General features: G+C 45.7%; 1 long non-coding RNA gene across 1 annotated transcript in view; it reads left to right on the top strand.

Moving 5' to 3' along the window:
• The window catches only part of LOC142768135 (uncharacterized), an 80,389-nt gene extending 62,129 nt beyond the window's left edge, over positions 1 to 18,260 (top strand). The window contains exon 3 of the long non-coding RNA XR_012885255.1: positions 18,157 to 18,260. This is a non-coding gene — a long non-coding RNA (uncharacterized LOC142768135). The remainder of the gene's footprint in view (positions 1 to 18,156) is intronic.
• The last annotated feature ends 2,792 nt before the right edge of the window (positions 18,261 to 21,052 follow it).

Below are 21,052 nucleotides of genomic sequence, written 5' to 3'. Positions count from 1 at the left end.
ATCTACCTGTCATAATTTGAGAGTGCTTGCCATATGTGCTCCACTCCATTCTTATTCTTCTAGTTACTCCAATCTCGGGGTTGGGCTCCACAGTTATTACCTGCCCTAAGAAGACATAGTCTTTTACAAGTTGAAGTGGACTATTACCTATCTTGAGGCGCTGCTCTCTTCCGAGGTTGTTGTACGCACACAATAATCGGATATGCAGCGGTACCGTATCTAGCACTGATCCAAGCCAAGTTCAGCCTTTAAGCGTTAAACTATTTCTAGTCAATAAGCGTCTCGGTGCCTACTCTCGCACTCTCTCGTGAAACATTCTTACTGTTCCGATGCCACCCTCGGAGCTACGACGAAGTGATACGACGAAGCTACGACGACCCACGTCAAAGTGGTCCTCGAAATCATCGCCGTATGGGCAACTCCACCTCATTGCCGGTTGGTCCCAGCCTTCGTCGTATTTTCCGGCTCAGTTATTTGCCACCGAACTTGTCAATGGCGTCTTGACTGCGCTGCAGGCCGCATACGTTCTGTCTCGAAGCGGAGAAACTGTAGTCCACCCAGGAAATCTGTGACCGGTTGCGGCAAGCTCAGGCAGCCTCACTCGATTCTTCCGATATCGACGGCCACTGACCGAATTTCTTCGCCGAAAGCCTCAGAACTAGGCGGTACTACTGCTTGCGTCGCGGTAGCGACACTGACCTTCCGTCTTCGCAGCTCGGCATCCCAAGGCACCATGCCAGCACATCCTCTGGAGTTTTCGTTCTTAACTCCAGCCGTGTGCCTCCAGCCTTTTCCCAACCAATCTCTTGCATATATGTGGCTGCTTCGAGTGCACTCGGGGGACTCTCCTCTGCTCATGCACCGTCACGGCACTTCCACGTTCAGCACGCGTCTCGTGTGTTCTCCTTTACTCATCACAGTCTTACATATAAATAAACTGTTAAGTTTCTTTTCTCCCGAGCGGATGACTGCCTCGGCTCTCTGCTCCTCACGTCCAAGAGCCTACGGTCTCTTACCTCTGCTCAGCAGCACTTTACCTGTTGAACACGACATCAATTTTTATTTATTAATTGATTGATTCAGTAAGCCAAATGCTCATACAGGAATGGGCATACAAACAGTACAGACAGGGCATCTATTGCAAAATAAATTACAAAAGACACGCTGTGTCTTTAAAGAATGAAGCAAAGTCAAGAAGGAGGAGCAAACAACTTTAATACAGCCAATTTAAAACCACACTGGGCATTTCATGAAAAAAAACTTCATACAATGTTGAAAAATAAACGAAGCAGTGTGCCACACTTCCTTTACGTATACACTCAGTAACAAGCGATTTTAAAAAAGTAATAACATGAACATGTGCGTATAGGTGAGCACAAAAAAAGAAAAAGGTGTAAACACAGGAAGAAGAGCTGAAAAACTGGCAGCTAAGGCGCCTACAAAATGCCTAATATAATACTAAATAACAGTGCAATCATGTGACTTGATAATGACTCGAGGCGGAAAACAAGTGCCGATACGAAAGTGGTCCAAATTGTGAGCAAAAAATATCATCAGATGGGACATATATATATATATATATATATATATATATATTGCTGTAGAAAAAAAAGACATTTTAGCGCGTTGTACCGCGAAAAATTCGGCTTAATACATTTTTTCTGGTTAGTACTACTACAAACACGTTCGGGCGGCCCTAAGTAGTCAGACTAGGTTAACTTTGTGAAGTCCTGATGAGATACAGAAATTTAGAAATGGCTTTTTTCTCGAACAGGTCAGCGTAGGCATATCCCTTTGGGTACGAAGTGCAGTTGCATTGTCATGCTTTAAATATATTGTGTATATAGAGGACCTGACGGCCCTGCTTTGGATCGTTTTGAATGCGAGGCATAAATATTTTTTATGTGGATTACATACAATGCTGCCACGTTTCAATACACGCCTAACGAGTTTTTGAAGCGGCTAATTTCACCGATGGGGAAGTCGTCACAAACTTTCTTCGTAGAATTGCGAGTTGCTTAAACGCTTTGGCGTGAACGATATTTCTATGCAGTTCCCACTTTAGTGATTTTGTCATGATTATACCTAAGTACTTTATTGAGTCAACGTGTTTCACGCGATTGTTTGTTACTTTGTATGTGAAGTTTAAGGGCTCTTTTTACGAGTAACATTTTTAGACATGGTTTTCTTTGTGTTAATTTTCATGCCCCATTTTTCCCACCAAGTGCTAATATTTTCTGAACAGTTACAAAGTTTTGTCTTATCATAGATTGTTTAACATGTATGTAAATGGCACAGTCATTCACAAAAAGCCTTATTTCACGCCGCGTTTCGTGAATGAGTAATTGTCATTTATCCATACTAAAGATATAATTCCCCATGAAACTGATCCCCACAGAAACCTTTTGAAAAACAAGGTTTTTTTGCAATATATACACGAACAAACTGGGAACGATTATAAAAGTAGGCTTCAATCTCTGAGATAATTTAGGAAATGATTTGCCAGTGATTTCTGTTCAGGAGCTAAAAAAATCGGCAGATCTGTAGTACCTGGTAATCGACGTTTTTAGAAGCACGTGGAGGAAAGATGACTGCGTCGCAATTTTTTTTATTTAGCGACACGCCATGAAATGACGCCAAATATATGTACAAGTGTGTCACGCACAGACATATGTTGAGTTGAAGACGCCTATATAACCAGTGGTTTGCAGCTGCGCCAAGACAACAACTGGAACTTGCGCATTATTAACACCAAAAGCTGATATGAAGCGCTGATGCTAGCGAAGATTCTGGTGCTAGCGAGGTTCTCGACACTGCTACAAACATGAACCTCAGCGCATGGCAACCAACCACAATAGGCGTTAACCAGACGTGACGGCTGTATCAAAAGAGTACATATGTAATGTTTAAAAAATTGGGTATAGGCAGCACTGCAACCACTATTGACGCTTCACAAAGATTTGCGTATATTTGAACAGTATTTCTGAGACTTGGCGTAATTCTGTTTTAGAATGCTTCACTGCCACGCAGAATTTTTGGGTTCAATTTCTGCTGGGACCCTGAAATTTTTTCTTTGCATTCGTCGGGGGGTCCACGCTGCCTATTTCAGGTTTTTCTCATTACTGACATTAATTCTGTGCCTTCGTTGAGTCGACGCTACCGATGTCGGGTATTCATTAACGCTCACGCTCATGTGTGTTCTCGTCGTTCCTGTATAGATACTAAGTGTCAATCATTTGTGGCACACACCCGCATGCGAGCGGCACATACCCGCACATGCATATGTGCCACTGTCTGACGGGAAATGTTTGGCGACGTGCGTGGTAGCATTGCGACAGTATTCGTGTCTTGACTAGCGCGTCATATTCATCAAGCCATCTTACCCTTCCATTGTAATGTTGGTTCACGCCAAGTTAAGGAGGTTACCACGAGAGCACCCAAACGTAAGCGGCTAGATAGATAGATAGAAAGATAGATAGATAGAAAGATAGATAGATAGATAAGTAGATAGATAGATACGCTCAAAGTCACCAAAGCTCGCTCAGAAATGCTTCGCATTTAAAACTGTGTGGAACGTGATACGTGAACGTGAAACTGTGTGGAACGTGAAAGCTCCTGAAAAATCGATGAAAATTTTGGTGAGCCGAGAGTTCTTAGGAGCATATTTTGACTTTTCGTCGCCTCATTCACGCTGCAACGACGCAAACCATCCATCTATGGTCTTTGAAAGACTATGTTCGCGTCTTGTCGTGCTGAGAGCTTTTTGTTGTTGCAACGAAAGGCTTTGAGCACCGAAGGCGAAGCATTGATTGATTGATTGATTGATTGATTGATTTGTGGGGTTTAACGTCCCAAAACCACTATTTGATTATGAGAGACGCCGTAGGGGAGGGCTCCGGAAATTTTGACCACCTGGGGTTCTTTAACGTGCACCCAAATCTGAGTACACGGGCCTACAACACTTACCGAAGGCGAAGCAGACGACCAGTTTTTTCCTTCGGATTTACGCGCTGCAGCAGCAACCCACAGAGTCGGTCGGGCTGTGGTTTATTGTAAACAAACCGTTTCTACGCAGCGGGAGGCTCGATTTTCTACAAGTGGTGCCGAGAACTGTCGGAACAGCGAACCACGTGGATAAACTTAAGGTAATCGTCTTCCCGCTTACGGATTTAACCGACTGAATTACAGCTCCTCAACGCGTATAAGCAACATGGAAGCTCTCAAACTGAAGCAAAAATCTGAGAGAGCTCAATAAACATGCATTATCAACGAGGCAGAGACAACACTCACTCAAGAAACGTCATGGATGATGAGCTTCGCATTCTCAACGAACGCCGCAACCATCTGCACACTGACTTGAAAAACACCGCCTTCGACATCCTACCTCTCCTAACAACTGCAGAAGCGGGGACAGAGTGTGACCGTGCGTTGCCACAACGACGTCAGTGAAGCTGAGGTACAGGCAATGCAATCTTCGGGATTTCCGGAACCGTGCACTACCACCGACAGCACCCATCTCAACCCATGTCACGCACGTTCCTATACCCACCATACAACTTCCGAAAATCGACTCCGTGAAGTTCAATGACCAACCTTCATTGTGAATGCCTTTTCAGAAACAGTTCAGTCAACTGATCCGCAACACCGTGGGTTCACCGACAGAGGCCGCTCTGCCTGTCTACGTTCGGCTCTGACAGGTGACATGGCATCGGCTATCGCCAGACTTCAAGCAACGACAAGCTGCTATTCAGAAGCCCTGGCCATTTTAAAACAACGCTTCGCCAAAAACTACATCCTAATTCAGGCTCACATGCAGCGACTCACCGACATGCGACCGGTGCAGTCCTCCACCGATCTTGAAAGACTTTGATGACATTACGACACGGTCCATTCACAGACACGTGCCCTCAAGATTCCCGGAGTATCGAATGATAGTTTCTGGGTGATGTTCTACCCCATTCTGCCGAAGTCGCTTTCTCACTACATCGTCCTCGAATTCAACAAGGGCATCGCACACCAACGTACGGAACTCAGGTCAGCAAATACAGGACAACCAGGAACAGAAACCTATTTAAACAGAAATTTAGGCTCGAAAGCAAATAGTCCTGCAAGTACCTAGAAGAGAGGACGCGTCGAAAAGCCAAATTAGATATTTTCACATATGTGGGACGTATACTCCTCGTGACATCGATCAAGCATGAATTCTTTTAAGTCATCCATAAAACGATCGAGCTACTCAAAAGAACGCCTGGATTCTCTGTGATTCAACTACACATTACACCGAGGAGTGCGACTTCTAATTGCCATTAAAAAGGTAGAAAAGGCGCCTGCTAGCTGCCGCTCCACCTTGAAATATTATATGGCAAAATATTTCTGGAGAATGGTGAAATGTGCAAAGTGCAATCAACGCCATGCCGTTACTATGTGCGACCCTCAGATGATGCAGTCTACTACAGATGCCCCTAAGTTGCCAAGTCCGGTACATCGCAAAAAACTTGAATAGAAAACCTCGAAGTCGAGTGCGTACCTCTACATTGATATTACTTGGGCAGTGATTCTTCGAGTTTTATTCTACGGAAGCAATCAGCGTAGTTTCATGACGAAGCGACTGGTTGAAAAATTGCGTTGTCAATTACTCGGGTACGTAAGTCTTTCAGGACGACATGACGAGAAGCCCGTCTCACGCGTGATTGTCACCTTGAGTTCAGTGCGTGGCTGAAAGTCACAGCAGATAGCTCTCTTCACAACAAAGACCAGGAATAATTCAATCCAACGACCGACAAGAGACTTCGTCGACAAGCTCGGACAGCAAGGACTTCTACGAAATCAACCGAGCTGAGAGTCCAAATGCTGTTGATATCTTGATTGGCAGTGAATATTACTGGTTTTGTCACTCGAACCATCGACACTTTAGAAAACTGACTAACAGCAGTCGAGACCTCCTTAGGCTGGGCGCAACATAGACCATTCGCCTTTTGCGCTTCGGCAATGCATTGCAACGAGGTGATTATATTGAAAGCAGAAGTGACGAATCGTAAGACAACACAGATTTATGTGGACTTGGAAGTCATAAAATTGAAATCTGAGGAACGTAAGAACACCAACACTGAAGACCCAGAAACTGCTTCAGTCGAAACCGCGTACCAACAATGGTCACAAGCCAACGAGATATTATATGTCTCTGTGAAGTTATACAATGGGGCTTCGGATGATCCACATGCTGTTGGAGTGGACTTTACGCGACCCACACAGTTTAATCTCGCTAATGTGGAAAAGGTACAGAAGGCTTTTGAGACTGCTACGGCACACTGACATCTACGTATTATCGCGTAGTGTGAGAAACGCTAAGAATTCATTCAGCGAAGGGCCGACAAGAAACACTTCATCCTGCCGACCACATCTCGATTACTCAACCTACATGGCAGGTTGAAATCTTCCTCAGTTAAAAGAACACAGAAAACCGGAAAACTGAAGACGGGTGACTTGCTAACAAGAGGAGCATATAACCAATAATGATGACGGCAGGACTCGGGCAGCTTTTTTTCGAAGAGAATGAGAGGTCACCACGCCGTACCTTCATCAACTTTACAAAACGCGCAAGCTTAGTTTCAACGGCATGCTTTTAAAGGCAAGCGATAAAGTGAGTAGCGATTACCAAAATTTTCTTTGTGCATGGTTTCGCTCATAAACTAAAGAAGGTGGCAGCTAAGTATGGTATAAAGTACTAATCTCGGTAAAGTAAAAAAATAGGTGAAGTGTGCCTGACTGTAAATATATCTGTACGAGAAAAAGGACAACGCATATCTGTAGCGCATGTTCCAAGCATGCATATCATCAGGCACTCTTGTGCAAAAAAAAATGTAGTTAGTAAGACTCCTTTCAGTTTTGGGCACTGTTATGTGTGTCAAACAAGCCGATGCTTCCAAGTGAGATTCAAAGAGCACTTGACAAATTCGAAGGTGAGGCCAGAACCACATCTAGCATTGCATTGTGCATATTGTTATTTTAGTTCGCGTAAGCCTTTGTTTAATCAAACTGAGGTTCTGTATGTTAAAGCTAATCAGACAAGAGAATTCGAAGAACGGTGACATATCTTTTCACCCAAATGCACGTGTCTTAAAAACCCTTCTGTATCGCTGAATGGAAAAGAAATCGAATTTCTGAATACCTTGTTAAATTACAATGCATTCGGTGAAGTATTCATTAAATGCGAAACATTTCTTAGTGAGCTTTGGCGACTTTGAGCGTATCTATCTATCTATCTATCTATCTATCTATCTATCTATCTATCTATCTATCTATCTATCTATCTATCTATCTATCTATCTATCTATCTATCTATCTATCTATCTATCTGTCTGTCTGTCTGTCCGTCTGTCTGTCTATCTATCTATCTATCTATCTATCTATCTATCTATCTATCTATCTATCTATCTATCTATCTATCTATCTATACGCCTACGACGTTTCGCTCTCCTGGCCGTCTGATAATGATATCGATACCAAACTTGGTATGGCATAACATGACTCTATGAAAAACACATGTGACTAGTCATAACATGAAAATCGTGACATGTATGTCATAAACGTCATGATTTGCATTTCATGGTTATGCTGCTTTTGCGTTGGTTCGTTCAAATGGCATTTTGCAAAACTGGTATGGTATGGCTCGATTGCGTGGCGAACACAAGGGACCGGCTCATGATGCGCTCATGGCCGTTTTGCCAGCGTCACATATACAAAATTTTGTACTACAATACATGAATGGATGATGAAGGTATGTGACGGGTGCAAACATGGTAATCATAAGATGCGTGTCATGTAACAACATGACCACATGCCACGCTCATGATGTTCTGGTGGCTGTTTCGCTTGCTTCACTTAAACCGAATTTGGTATTACAGTACATGAATATATAACGAAGGTATTTGACTGGTGCAAACTTGATATTTATGAGATTCGTGTCATTTACCATGACTACATGCTACGCTTATGATGCGCTCATGGCCGTTTCGTTAGCTTCACTTATATCAAATTTGGTGTTATGGAACGTAAATAGATGACGAAGGTATGATACCGGTGCAAACATGATAAACATGAGATCTGTGTCATGAAAGAACATGACTACTTGCACAGCTCATGATGCGCTAGTGGCCGTTTGTTTCGCTAGCTTCACGTGTACCGAACTCGGTATTACACGACGCGAACGGATGATATAGGTAAATGACACAACCAAACATGATAGTCAGGACATGCATGTCATTTAACAACACGACTACATGCCCCACTGATGACGCGCTTGCGGCAATTTCGTTAGTTTCACATATGCCCAATTGGGTGTTACGTGATGCCAATGGATGAAGAAGGTATGTGACTGGTGCAAACATGATAATCAGGAGATGCAAACTATGTGAGAGCATGACTTCATGGCGCAGTCAAGGTGCCAATCCTATTCGAGTGACGCGGTGCGCGTGCTGTTATGCCTGCGGGTCCGCAGCGAACGTCCATGCCTCTGAAAAAGGCAATCTTTGGCAAGGCCAGCGCACGAGCCCGCCTGACGCGATGAGCAACTACACGGCGTCATCACGCGAAGGTGCCTTTCGGCCGCACACGTGCGGTGAGTCACCTCAGCCAGTGACCCGGCGCCTTCCTGTCTGGCGAGTCTGACGCAATGCGTGGCGACGTCACTCGTCCTTGGGTGCAGCCACGTGCAGCGCAGCGACTCTATATTCGATGAGAATGACGCGGCCCAGCGGTGTCCCCATTGGAAGAGCCTGACCTCACGACCAGCGGTGCTTCTGATTGGACATTTGGTTACTCAAAGAATCCATCCGGTGCATATAAAAGAAGCCCTGCGGCGCGTCGCGAGCAGTTGAGCTATGTGTTAGCAGTAGACCTATGTGTTAGATAGGAGAGCTCGGCTCTTTGGGTCTCCAAGTTGTCGGCCCCAGTCCCGAATTTGTAATGCCTCTGTATATATGCTGTACATAAACCTTGTTTAACTCACCGTCGTCTCGTCTACTCGTCTATCAGCTCTGCGCAGAAGCAGTCTCGAGCTGAAAAACCTACGCTACCAAACGGCTGGTGACCTTCCCGGTGGAATTCAAAGCAGTGGCGCTTTCGGGGCCATGTTGGCGTCGCCGTCTTTCGAAACAGTGGTTGCAGCGGTTAGATTCGTGGCGCCTTTCGTAACGTCGTTGGAGGCGCGCTTCGCAACAGTGTTTGGCAGCTGCGGGATCAGCTGGCGTCAGCGACATCGATGCGGTGTGTCTGATGTTTTCCCCTCAGTTCACCAGACTACTCTAGCAAAGGTTATAGTAGTTTAGAGAAGGGCTGTGTTAAGCATTAAAGTGAGCTTTGATTGTTTCAAGACAAGTAAGAGTGCTTTGAAACCAAAGTTAATGCGGAGGGGGTAAACAAGGGAGTGTTAAATATTGCTTGCGCGTCTTGCTAGTTGACTTATAGTGGGTACGGCAAGTACATTGTTAACAGGGGCAAACAGCAAGAGGCTAGTGTAAACAATGGAGAACCTTGAAGTGAAGGAACTCATCGAAATTTGTGAGGAACTCGGCATTGCTGTGGGCCGTGCGAAACGAAAGCAAGCGATCCTTGAGATCATGAGGAAAGAAGGAGTGTCAGTTGAGGAAGTCGATGACGTCTGGGCGGATATCAAAGCACGCCGCGAGGAGGCTGAAAGGCAAGAAGTGAAAGCCCGCGAACGTGAACAAGCTGAAAGGCGAGAAGTTCACGAACGTGAAGAAGCTGAAAGGCGCGAACGTCGCGAGCGCGAGGATGCCGAGAGACAGGAGCACCTCGAATTAAACGAATAGAATTGGCAATCCTACAGTGTTCGCAGGCGCCTAGCGTAGCTTCTCCGACGATTCAGGTCAGTGGTTATAGAATTCGCGACCAACTGCCACTGTTAGCAGTAGGCGAGGACATGGCAAAGTATCTCGTCAAGTTTCAACACGTCTGTGAGCGAAATGTTTTATAGCGGTCTCTTTGTGTGCAGAACCTGTTAGCTCTTCGTTCCGGTGAAGTGTCCGACGCGGTAACTTGCTTGTCGAGGGAAGCGTTTGGGAGCTATGACGAGGTTAAGGAAGTGCTCTTGAGAAGTTATAGGTCGTCACCCGAGGCTTTCAGGCAAAGGTATGCTAAAAAGGGGAATGAGTCACACGTTGACTTCGTGTTTCGTCTTAAAGCCAATTTATTTGAATGGCTCAAGGGCGAAGGTGTATATGACGATCGCGATAAAGTGGTGGAATGCATTGGATTGGAGCAATTCTGCCGCTGCATCGAGGAAGATGTCAAGCTTTGGCTGCAGGAAAAACTTGGTGAAGTGCAGCTAAACAAGGCAGCAGAGTTGGCTGAGGAGTATTATACTCTTTGAAAGTTACATAGCAGTGCAGTGCGCGTCAAAAGAATAAAAAGAAAACGGGCTTTTCAAAGAAACCTGTTCGATGGAAGCCGCGAATCCGCTACAACTGCAAAAAGGAAGGTCACATCGCGATAAACTGTAAGCAAAAGTTTGCTTTTGCAACAATTCGAGAATCAAAAAGAACATGTGGTTGTTAGAGTCGTATATCTAAGAAATTAGTGTGAATGGGAAAACGTGTCAAGCACTTCGTGACTCAGCGGCAACAGTGGACGTTGTCTATCCTTCATTGGTGTCTCCGGATGACTTACAGGAGAATGCGCGTGGATCAGGCAAGTCGCCCAGGAGAAGAGTGCTTGCTTACGAATGGCTACGGTTGTCATTGAAGGCCCGTTCGGTAAGCTTCGCACCGAAGCGGCTGTGTCTGGATCGTTTTCCTTATCTTTTCTCTAACAACTAAGAGCAGCTTCTCAAAGAGCAGGGTAAATCATTTTTCTCCAACTTAGCGTACATGGCCCTCACGCGATCGCAAGCGTGGAAGCTTTCGCGGGAGCTTGATCTTGTTCTATGTGGTGAAACAAGTTCAAAAGCAGCAGATCTGTGTGACCTTGGCAGCGAGTCGACGGAACCTCAGACACAAGATTCTCCGTGTGGGTCATTTGAGCTGTCACTCGTGCGGCCCGTCGCCGAAGCGACTGGCGCGGTTTCCGTAGCAGGGGGAGACGACATGGCGCCAATTAGTCAGAGCGAGAGGGGTGCAACGCTCTCGCCTGTAGCGGAAAGTTGGAATGAGCTCTTGAGGGTTGATCGAGAAACGCTCATTTGAGAGCAGTGTGAGGACTCTTTATAAAAGCGCTAATGGAAAGCGTAAACTTGGGAAAAAAAGAAAAAATGATTGTTTTTTGAGAAAGCAGGGCTTTTGTATCGGAGCTACACAAATGCGCAAGGTCGCAAGTATGAGCAGCTCTTGGTGCCACAAAAGTATCGTCGCCAACTATTAGAACTGGTGTATAAAAATGCGTGGGCAGGACATTTCGGCATAAAAAAAGATCAAGGCTAGAGTTTCCCTCGAGTTTTATTGGCCAAAATGCTGGAAGGATATCGAAGACTTTGTACGCTCATGTGACACTTGTCAGAGAGCGGGGAAATCCGCGGACAAGTGGAAGGCACCCATGAAGCTTTCTGATACCAATTATGAAGTGAAGTTAGAAAGGCGGCCGAACAAAATTTACCACAGTAACTTGATGAAACCATACGTTCAACGTCAAACAGTCGTAAATCTGCTTTTGAATGCTTCAGAGAAAGAGGGAGCAGAAATTTTGAGTTCTAGTGATGTAATCGAAAGGGGATCGGAGGTGATCTTGGAGCAGTTGAACCTAGAGCCTAGGTTAAGTGAAGTCCAGAAGAAAAAGCTGAGAAGGAATGTTCCTTTTTATGAGAAATCTGGACTCTCCTATTGTAGTTACACAGATGTGCAACGTCGCAAGTACGAACAGCCCTTAGTACGGCAAAGGTATCGTCGCCTAAAAGTGGCCGGTTACTGAGATGGAGCGCGATACTCCGACAGCGCAACTTTGACGTTCGCTAAAAAAAAGAAAGCTAAACGCTAATGCAGACGCATTGAGCGGTGCGTGTTAGTACCTTCTAAACCCTTTGGTTTCTCGCTGGTGATTCGGGGTAAAATTTTGTCCTCATTACGAACTTAGCTGAGCGCTTTCGTCCAGAATGAGCTCAAGGAGGCAAGTTTATGTTCTATTTTGTTTTGTTACGATGTTCTACGTGTACAAAATTGAGTTCTCATATTAGTAGTCTTGTGTCCCACATGTACCTCTTGGTGTAGAGGGAACGAAATTCTGATAGCCACGTAGCTAGGTATATGTTGTACTATACTTTGTCTGGTGTTCTGTCGGGTGACCGAGGGCACTTGCTTGTGTCGTGTGTTGTCTGTTGTCGAACCGTTCTTGACAAGTTGCAGAACCATCGACAAGTGCTGAGACCAAACATGGTCAGAAGAGACGAGCGAAGCTGGCCGATAAGTTGTGGCGACAAGCCAGTGGAGCTGGGATCCGTCCTCAAGAATGGGATGTGTTCCCGGAACAGAGTCTGGAGCTGCATTCTCCCCAGGGCCCTGGAGGCAAACCTGAAGAGACCTGGCGAACGAGCGTGCCTGACATTCGAGCCACGTGGAAGCAGCTCGTTTTTCCGGCGCATAGTCTGGCGGCGGGGGTGCTGCTATGCCTGCGAGTCTACAGCGAGCGTCCATGCCTCTGAAAAAAGGCAATCTGTGTCAAGGCCAGCACGCGAGCCCGCCTGACGCGATGAACAACTCAACAGCGTCATCACGCGAAGGTGCCTTTCGGCCGCGCACGTGCAGGGAGTCACCTCAGCCAGCGAGCCGACGCCTTCCTGTCTGGCGAGTCTGACGCAATGCGTGGCGACGTCACTCGTCCTTGGGTGCAGCCACGTGCAGCACAGCGGCTCCACATTTGATGAGAATGATGCGGCTCAGCGGCGACCCATTGGAGAAGTCTGACCTCACGACCAGCGGCGCTTTTGGTTGGACATTTGGTTACTCAAAGAATTCACCCGTTGCATATAAAAGAAGCCCTGCGGCGCGTCGCGAGCAGTTGAGCTATGTGTTAGCAGTAGACCTATGTGTTAGATAGGAGAGCTCGGCTCTTCGGGTCTCAAAGTTGTCGGCCCCAGTGCCGAATTTGTAATACCTTTGTATACATGCTGTACATAAACCTTGTTTAACTCGCTGTCGTCGCGTCCGCTCGTGTATCAGCTCTGCGCAGAAGCAGTCGCGAGCTGAAAAACCTACGCTACCAAACGGCTGGTGACCTTCCCGGCAAAATTCAAAGCAGTGGCGCTTTCGGGACCATGTTGGCGTCGCCGTCTTTCGAAACAGTGGTTGCAGCGGTGAGATTCGTGGCGCCCTTCGTAACGTCGTTGGAGGCGCGCTTCGCAACGGTGCTCACTGGCTTTTATTTTGTCGCGTCACGCAGACTTTGCCACACCAGGTGCTGGTCCTGCCACATACTCGCAGGCGCACGCCACGCTGCGTTACTTCAAAGCATGCGCGTTTCAGCGCGTCAGACATCCCTCCGTCACGAACAGAAGGAGACGCAGTGTCTTCTATGTAACCCATCGGCGCAAAATGCAGCATGTCGCATTTCGCACCGATTGGCGTAGGGCCGCTACGATGGACGCTGGTTTTTGCTTACGTTGCGTCGCTGTGCTCAGCGCGCACGCGCGTCAACGCTACATTAAAGTATATTGGGCCATTCATGATGCGCTCGTGGCCGTTTCGCTAGCTCCACATATACAAAATTTGGGGTTGGGTTATGTCTATGAATGATGAATTATATGGCTGGTGCAAACATGATAATCCTGACACGCGTGTCATATAAGAGCATGACAACCTACCACGCTCATAGCGTGCTCGCGGCCGTTTCGCTAGCTCCACATATACTGAATTTGGTAACACTTGACACGAACAGATGATGAAGGTAAACGACACAAACATGATAAATATGACACAGATGTCATGTACATATCATTTACTTCCACCTCGGAATGTTTTGCTGATTTTAATGTGACATATGTACTTTTTTAGTTCATGCTTCACATATCATCGAGTCCCACAATCCATAAGATCTTCAAATTTCTGGTTCAACTTTGTGACGTTTTCGCTCATGCCCAGTGATTATGAGGAGCTGAAAAAGAGTATATATTCTGGTTCGTTATTGAGTAAAAAGCAGTTGGCATTCTGAACTGGTCCCGGTATCCCTTTCGTCTGTGTCGTCGTGTGTGCGCGCTTAAGTTTTTATGTGTACTTTATAGAGTCTGTTGGAGCAAACAAAGAAGGCACACACACAGCTGTATGTGTGCCGTCTGTGTGTCCTCGTTTTTATTGTGCTTTTACCGTTCTTAAACACGAAATACCAACGTGCTCAGATGTCCGTGTTGGTGAATTGGCTCCATCCATATCCATTCATGCCCTGTAGTGGGTGGCGTCTCTAACGCATGTAATATTGCCTGGCAGAAAAGTACAATAACTTCATGCATCAAAACTTGTGAATTACCAAACGAGTAGGTGTTTAAAAGGTCCACTGCTTAGAAAGTGCTCACATATCTTTAATCACGATCACCAGCCAAAGCATGAAAAATTGAGCAGCTGCGTAAATTTGGGTGCTCCCTTACGCATACAGAGCTGTGTGTGTGTGTGTGCGTGTGTGTGAGTGTGTGCATGTGTGCGTGTGCGTGTGTGCGCGCACGTGTGCGTGTGTGTGCGTGTGCGTGTGCGTTTGTGTGTGTTCGTGTGTGTGTGCATGTACGTGTGCATGTACGTGTGCGTGTGTGTGTGTGTGCGTGTGTGTGTGCGCGTGTGCGTGTGTGTGCGTGTGGGTGTGTGTGCGTGTGTGTGTATGTGTGCGTGTGCATGTGTGTGAGTGTTTGTGTGCATGTGCGTGTGCGTGCATGTGCGTGTGCGTGTGCGTGTGCGTGTGTGTGTGCATGTGCGTGTGGGTGTGTGCGTGTGCGTGCGTGGGTGTGTCGTGTGTGCGTGCGTGTGTGTGTGCGTGTGTGTGTGCGTGTGTGTGTGTGCGCGTGTGTGTGCGAGTGTGTGTGTGTGTATGCGTGTGTGTGCGTGTGCAGGTGTGTGTGTGTCGTGTGTGTGTGTGTGTTTGTCTGTGTGCGTGTGCGTCTGTGCGTGTGTGGGTGTGCGTGTGGGTGTGCGGTGCGTGTGTGTGTGTGCGTGTGCGTGTGTGCGTGTGCCTGTGTGTGTGCGTGTGCGTGTGTGCGTGCGTGTGTGCGTGTGTGTGTGCGTGTCTGTGCGCGTGTGTGTCTGTGCCTCAGCGTGTGTGCGTGTGCGTGTGCCTCTGCGTGTGTGCGTGTGCGTAAGTGTGCGCGTGTGTTTGTGTGCGTGTGCGTGCGTGTGTGTGTGCGCGCGTGTGTGCGTGTGTGTGTGCACGTGTGTGTGTGCACGTGTGTGTTTTTGCACGTGTGTGTGCCTGTGCGTGAGTGTGTTTTTTCGGTGTGTGCGTGTGTGTGCCTGTGTGTGTGCGTGTGTGTGTCTGTGTGTGTGTATGTTTGTCATTGTGTGCCTGTGCGTGTGTGTGTGTGCGTGTGTGTGCGTGCGTATGCATGTGCGTGTGTGTGCGTGTGTGTGCTTGTGCGTTTGTGTGTGTTTATGTTTGTGTGTGTGTGTATGTGTGTGCGTGTGTGTGTGTACGTGTGTGTGCGTGTGTGTGCATGTGCGTGTGTGTGCGTGTGTGTGCGTTTACGTGAGTGTGTGCGTGTGTGTGTGTGTGTGGTGTGAGTGCATGTCTTCTTGGTGTCGTTTCATTTCAGTGCGCTTGTACCGTTCTTAAGGATGGAGAAACTCTGTAGTCATGAAAAACATGGCTAGCGCGCTGTGGGCATCTATCACGCTGGGCTGCCGGCAGGCTAAACCTGACCGCCTTATCGTGGGCTCTCTGGCCGGTTGAAAGCTGATCAGGCATGTTCGGGCTTTTGATGGTGGAGCACCACTTGGCCGGGTTGGCTTGATCGCTGGCCTATAACGAGGGTAATTGCCAGCATATGCTCTAAAGTTAGCTACTTTTAGGGGCGAAGCTCCATAGGGCGTGGGCTGTTCGTCCCCTGTAGCCTGTATGTAGCCACCTCTAGTTTAGTTCTTGCAGTGTTCGCTAGATGGCGGTACCGTCCCCTGTATGTAGCCACCTCTAGTTTAGTTCTTGCAGTGTTCACTAGATGGCGGTACCGTCTCCTGTATGTAGCCACCTCTCGTTTAGTTCTTGTAGTGTTTACTAGATGGTGGTACTTGTAGCTGATGATGAAAAAATGCAAGATGTTATAAACTAGAAAGCGGTACTTGTAGTTGATGAAAGACGCGAGATCTTATAAAACAGGAATGATGTCACATATGGCGCGTGTCATTGGTTGAAGGCAATCGTTCGATTTAGTGCGGCGACGTACGCTAGGGGGAGCGATGTAATAAAATCGAGTGGGCAAAATGTACAGAGGATTCATGGTTTACCAGGTTTACCTCCGGAGCTTCGCCCACTCATCATCATTCACTTCGTGCATATGGCGGAATTTTTTTTTCTCCAACAGGGGCACGAGCTGGGGGAGGGGAGTATCAGGGTAAAGCTTATGGAACAAGGCCGGATACGGATATGCCTTCCTTTCTAAGATTCGAAGCATTATTGCCTGGGCTCTGTGCAGCTTTCTGTGAGGAGGTGAAGACGCTCCTCCTGAGGTATGAGGTCCATTAGCTCATTGTATGTCATGGGCACGACGTTGCTCAATGTCGCGGGCTGGGGCGAACCGTTGTGGGCGCCGAACATCATGTTTCGCACCTTTTAGTGGACCAGCTCGTTGAGGTTGATGGGGCCTCTTTCAAAATGCTTCATGAGAGCACAGGAAATCACACTAAGATGTGGTTAGAGATAGATTTTCACCTAGAATATGGCGTGCTTCTTTGTAACTTGCAAGACGGCTGCCCGGGAGTCACTGAATATGTTTACACGTTTACCATCGAGGAGAGCTACGGCAATGGCAGCATCCTCGTCAGCGCTCGATGAGGAATATTCAATTGATGCGGTGTTGTTGACTGAACGAGCTTGTTGACGGCGACCACATGAAAAAATAGTTTTTTTAATCAGTTTCAATCATTACCGTGGCTCGGTGGTAAAGCTCGTACATGCCATGCAGATGACCTGGATTGGATTAGGACGCGGACCGAAGGTATTAGATGCGGAGCACTCAAGGAGCCAGGTTATCGTATGGTGGCATCGTCACTTGGCAGGCAAAAGCACAATATAGCATAGCTGGCTGCCGCATTTCAAGCACGCCATCGCGCCAAAAAGAAGTCTGGTTCGTCTTTTTTTGAGCTCCTTTATTTTGAATTAGGTGCGCACAATACTAACATGCCTAGGCCAACATGACAACCGAACCACGTATAATAAGGTAAAGAAAAAGCAGGCGAGAAATAGAAAGAGAGAGAAATAAAAGGAAAATAGAAAATGAAATAGAAAAACATCAAAATAAAAAGGAAAAGACATTCGAAAAGAGAACAAAGAAGAAAGCGAAGAGAGAGAAAAAGGTAGGTGCGAAGGAAGACCACCGAGTGACGCACTTCCTTCGCTACTGAGGCGAAGTTGCCCTAATGTAGTATTATTTATTTTATTTACATCATGAATTTTTGTTCATGAGCAAGATGACTATTTTTTGCTAACAACCAACGACGCGGACACCTACACCAGAATTTCTGCAAGGCACATTCTCCGACAATATCGCTTCGAGAAGCTACACACGTAATCGGTATCGCGAATGATAAATAGTGAAACCGTGCCATATTCCAGTGTTTAACGCGCGGGAAAAAGTGAAATGATTTGATTGAATAATATGTGGGGTTTAACGTCTCAAAACCACCATATGAATATAAGAGACGCCATAGTCAAGGGCTTTCTAAATTTAGACCACCTGGGATTCTTCAACGTGCACACAAATCTGAGCACACGGGCCTACAACATTTCCGCGTCCATCGGAAATGCAGCCGCCGCAGCCGGGATGTGATCCCGCTACCTGCGGGTCAGCAGCTGAATACCTTATCCACTAGACCACTGCAGCGGGGCAAAAAGTGAAATGAAGCTGCTTTTTGGTTTCAATGCGACAGTAGTACTCTGCGTTTGTGGATTATTTATTCGCTCTATTATACAAAAAACTACTAAGTCACTAATAAGTCACTAATTTTTGCCTGCGTCTTTTTGCAGAGAGGGTGAAGAAGGTATCTTCAAGATAATCGCCGTGAGTGCGGTGTTTATCACGGTCGGCATTACCATCTTAGCTATAGTAGTCTACAGTGTTTTGGGATCCCAGAGAGGTGAGTAAGTATTTTCGTAACGCCCAGTACGAGAAATGTAGTGAATGATGTCTACTGTTCTTCATTGTTTCATAAATTGTGTATTAGGCAAAGAAAATAGTTCAACATTTTGAGCTGTTTTAAGAAGGGAGTAACTATTTTGACTACTTAACACGAATACCAATGTATAAGAAAGTTTTGTTTCGCAAAAAGGTAAGAACACATCTGAGAAGACAGAGTGCATTAATCTCCAATCAATACAATTGCTGTACTCGTGAAACCTTTACTGATAAAAGTTCGTTCGGGCCAAGTTGAGTCAACACTCATCATCAGTGTGCAGATGTCTAGGAGTCGCCACCAGGATTCACCACTCTTTGAACGGTGAATCCTGGTGCATCACTTAAACAAAAACAGTGATAAACATAATTGATACGATTGCGTAAGGAGCTCGTTTTCCAAAAATTTCCGCGTTGGTGTCTGCGTGGGCGTCGCTTGTTGTCAGCGAAAAGTCACCATCTTGTAAGTGACCCAAAGATTGAGAAAAATTCAGAAAGACGCAAATAAAGTTAATTTATTTATCCGTTATTGAAATATTACCCTGCATTGCCCGAAGACGTTGGAGCAGGGGGTTACTACAGTGACATGAACATTTTTTTATCTTTACAAGACACTTGCATTTTAAACAAGTCCTCTCCTAATTGGCTGTAGCAAAAAAATGATTTTGTGAATAGGCTTGTTTGATACTAAAGTCTCCTCTTTTGAAAACATGGTCCTTTTGAGATAAATAATTATGAGATTCCTTAAAGAATTTTTATTGTTAATTCCTGTTTTATCGTGATATATTTGGAAAAAAAAACTTCAATCTCAGTCTTTAACGACTCGAGTAAAGCGCTTCTCACCCAAGCTCAATTTTCGTTTGACAGCAGCTGTCTCCTCTGTTTTTCGGCCAAAAACGAATCTTGCCGCCCGTGTTAATTTTTTTTATTTATCAAGCAATGTGACCTGCGAAAAACTCGGTGCAGCACAAGCATATTCTATTATTCTAGTAAGAGTAGTAAAATGTGGGCACACTTTTTGTATTAAGGTTCATTTTGTCCATAGAGCACCAATCCTGCACACATTCAAACCAGTTTGCAGTTGGTGGGATCACTGTTACTCTATATCTGTTCATTGACAATACAATCGTCTGCAAAAAAAATTATTATGGGATGAAATACCTAGTGAAATATTGTTTGTGTAAACTAAAAAAACAAAAGCGAGTGGCCCCAACGGAGAACTTTGTCAAACACCCGTTCTCACGTCAACATACTCGGAGCTTTTCTAAGTTTCAAATGACGCATTGTCAACTCACACTCACATAATTTTCGATCAATCAAAGGACACCGACCTTTATGTTCAGCATAGGCCAGCCAAGTTTTCTGTATATTGATAGGCTAGAACTCACTAAGACTCACTAACGAAATGCATTTTGGGCAAAGGCTTACTCGGACTGTGACTCGCCAAAGTATTTCTAAGCCGGAATCACTCAGACTCACAGTCACAGACAATTTGGTCAATGGCACTCACTCGGACTCAAACTGACCAAATTATGACTCATTCGGACTCACTCAGACTCAGACGTACGGGCCGCTCAGATTCTGTGTCAGTCCGAGTGAGTCAACTCTTGTGTGAGTTCGCTGGTCTATGATGTTTAGTAATTTAAGTTTGTAGCAAAGATGTTATAGTGCGTTACCATGTGAAGTGCCTTATAGACTCTCCAAGAAAATACGCCTATAGTCAGTTTGCTCCTAGAATCGATATCGGAAACCGGATCATGGTAAAACGCAGCCAGTTGTGTGGTGCATGAGCATTCCTTTCGGACTCAAGGCTCAACATTTGTTAATAAACATTTATTTTTCAATCCAGTGTTTCGTCATTCTGGAGTATAGAGTGTGTTCCATTACTCTAGACAAGTACTTCTGCCTGGGCGAGTTGGTGCATGGTGAAACTTTATTGCTTTCGCACAACTCAGTTGGAGCGTAAAGAAAAAAATAAGATGGAATATGTGTGGCGTCACGTGCGCAATAAAGTCAGCTATACAGGATGCCTCAGATATCTTTAGCGAGAGTTAAAAAATGTGCCGACACCAACTTGCCCATGTTTCCACGCTTCATAAGTTCATACTGTCGTCTGTTTTTTTTTTGTTCTTGACCGTGGCATCTTTTCTCCACGCTCAAACTTAGATGCGATAAAGCAATACCAATCTTTTCCCTTTACCTTGCACACTGTCAATGTTAGATAAATTGGCCTGCGAATTTCAGCATTCTTTTTCGATCCCCCTTTGTAGATTGCAACAACATGAGCAGTTTTTTAGTCGGCAGGTAGTAGGCCTGTTAGTAAGGGTTCTTCAAAAACATATGTACAGGTAAAGCAAGATAGACTCAGCACAATGTCTCAAAATACGCGAAGACATTGCGTCTGAGACAATTGCTTTTATTTATTAATTCAGTTAGTGGCTTTTCATTACCACTCACACTAAGCTCAATTGGGTACAAATACGAATTTCTGCGTCTGAGTGAGCATCGAACTCAGGCCGCTTGCGTAACAAGCAGGTGTTTAGCCTCACAGCCTTGCGCCTCTTTGAAGATGTAGTGAAAAGAATTTCCTCTGCTTGGAAATGCAATCAAAGTAGCTTTCTTACTTTAAATACACACGCGCTCTGTATGTATGCTTCAATACGTATCATGTCATTATTATCGCAGTAATGAACGTACGTTGCCATGAGGCATCGGAACATGTGACTATCATAACAACTTGATTGTTTAAAG

The sequence above is a fragment of the Rhipicephalus microplus genome, chromosome 1 (genome assembly GCF_043290135.1).
Source record: "Rhipicephalus microplus isolate Deutch F79 chromosome 1, USDA_Rmic, whole genome shotgun sequence".
Taxonomy (NCBI): Eukaryota; Metazoa; Arthropoda; class Arachnida; order Ixodida; family Ixodidae; genus Rhipicephalus; species Rhipicephalus microplus.
Note: the sequence above shows the minus strand (reverse complement) of the source record. Positions and strands in the feature narration are given on the sequence as shown.